The sequence below is a fragment of the Falco biarmicus genome, chromosome 9 (genome assembly GCF_023638135.1).
Source record: "Falco biarmicus isolate bFalBia1 chromosome 9, bFalBia1.pri, whole genome shotgun sequence".
NCBI classification, from domain to species: Eukaryota; Metazoa; Chordata; class Aves; order Falconiformes; family Falconidae; genus Falco; species Falco biarmicus.
In genome coordinates, this window is record NC_079296.1 from 28,628,132 (window position 1) to 28,630,574 (window position 2,443).

Sequence of the window (2,443 nt, forward strand, 5' to 3'; positions counted from 1 at the left end):
TGGATTTTTATGGTGCTCAAGATGGCTTTGGCTTCATCCAGGAGGTAACTGACAATGCCTAATTAATGACAAATGTTTCAAACACATACTTGCTCTAACTACTATAGACTTTGAGCTGAACTCAGCAATTTATCTTTTTTCCTGGCTCATTAAACACTATTTTGGGCTCCACTAACGTATAGCTAATGATCATGTCTTTAGGAGTCTTTGCAAATCAGTCACCTCTGCCACTGAATTAGTTCTACAAAAGACAGGGAAATCTAAAAATCTACAGTCCTGTAAACCAGACTGCAGCTCAGTTCTTCAGGGCCTGTGTCATGTAAAGGCTGAGGGGCTATTTTCTCCCATCTGATAAGCATTTTTGGTAAGAGTTGCTCTCCTCCTGCTAACCTGCATGTGCAATGTACAAGATTCAGTCTCAACTATTTTTCTGTTTGCTTTTATAAATTTTATGGCTAGATTCTGGGTATTGGCTGCTTCTCCTCAGAGGAGCATTTCCAGTATAAAAGAGTCCCCAGTGGCACAATACATAGATATTACTAATGCATCCATCAGCAAATTATCTAGGCAGCAATTACAACGTTGAGACTCGGGTAGTGCACATAACTGATTTTTTTCAGTGCAGTAGCTGAACTGAGAAGTTAGAAAAGAGTCTTGATTTAGGGTGAGTGGAAATAGAATTGCTGGGTTTTTTTCTCAGAATGCAAAAAGGACACTCAGCTGTGTGTGGCACCAGTGTTCAAACTCAATCACCTGTGTGTGGCACCAGGGTTCAAACTCAAAGCCTGCCTGCATAAAGGACTACTTCCACGTGCCAGGAGTGCACCTTACTTACAGCATCTTCAAGCTACCACAGCAGGGGTATGTGCCTTTACCTCTATGGCTGTGACTGTCATGTGAAAAATAAAAACCTCTCTGGAACTGTTTTGGAAATTAAATCTGCATTTTTAATAGCTTCAGTATAGCTCCCACTGTGTTTTTCAACAAACGTTTTCTGATACTCTGTATGAGATTTGCCTCAGTTTTTATGTAAAAAAGCTCACTCTTCACCTTCTGTGAGGTCAAGTGACTTTACTGGATGATCTGTACCTTTGAAAGTTCTTTCAGCTATCTTTGTTACTGATTGAAGGGCTTGGCAGAAAGATTGAGTTCAGCATTGTGATCTGAAATTGATTGTGATCAGACTCGTTCTAATCAGCTCTGGCACAAAGTATCATAACATAGGGCCCTCTGCCAAGAACAGCCTGATCTCAGCTCCTGAGAGCTTCACAGAGGAGTACTGCAGCCCTTGGGCTTCCACGGAGAGCGGTGGTTTTCCTAGGGTAAGAATGGAGAACAGGCTGCTGAACTAGCAATGTTTTTATTTTGGAGGGCCTGTAAGGAATATGGAGAACGGCACATGGTATGCTCCCAGGAGATTTGGGTTGGTTTACCTTGTGCAGGTGGAATTTCTGAATCCCTTTCCAATTCAATGTCAGGAAGAAAGAACTGCAGTGACCCAAGCATGAAACACAGTAGCTAAATCCTTACTGGAGACAAATAGCAACAATAAATGAAAAAGATGAAATTGTAAATATTGTATATTACCTCTGTTGCTAGTAGACCGTGTCATCTATATTCTAGTTTGTATTTATGTTTTATTGAGAAAGATTCCCAGGATAACCATGGCCACATCTCTGGGGAAAGGAATAGAACAGCAAAGAAGCTCATGGATTTCTTATCAGCAGTTGGGGACACCAGGTGATTGTTTTGGAAACATTAGGTCTTCAGGATGGCCTTCTTGAAGTTAACAAAGTTAACTTCAAGAAGGATTTAAATAATGCAGTTTGATTCACTGCCCCGTGGATGGGAGAATACTTTGTCTTGTCAGTGTTTTCCTTTTCATTATGAGCAGCTCATAATGATCTCATAAATCTCTGTAGAGGAAAACTTAAGGAAATAACCAAATATCAGAAATATGAGCAATCTCAGGCTTAGAATTCTGCCTGTACATAGTTAATTTTTATGTTTTTTTAATATGAATTTAAGATTTAGTTAAATATTATGAGGTGTTTCTCTGAAGGATGGCTAGTACTACCCTGTAGCTTATTTTGCAGTGTATATTTGCAGTGTAAAATTGCCACAGGCATCATACTTTACTATGCACATTATCTTTTAAAAATTATCTTCTGCACAACTTTTTCTAGTGTTTTCAAATGAACACCACTAAAATGAATTAAAAGAGCAAGGGGACCAATAGGTACTATGAAGATAACGTTATACCGTCAAAACTAAAGCAGTTCAGAATCAATTGCAGGATGCTTTGAAATTATAGCATAAATTTGGCTCTTCCGGTTTATGGCTTAAATTTCCAGTTGATATGAGCCTCCTGAGAAATGTTGGAAGTGATTTATTTTTATGGTGCCTCACTTTACCATGTGAAAGAAGTAGTGTCCACCTTGCA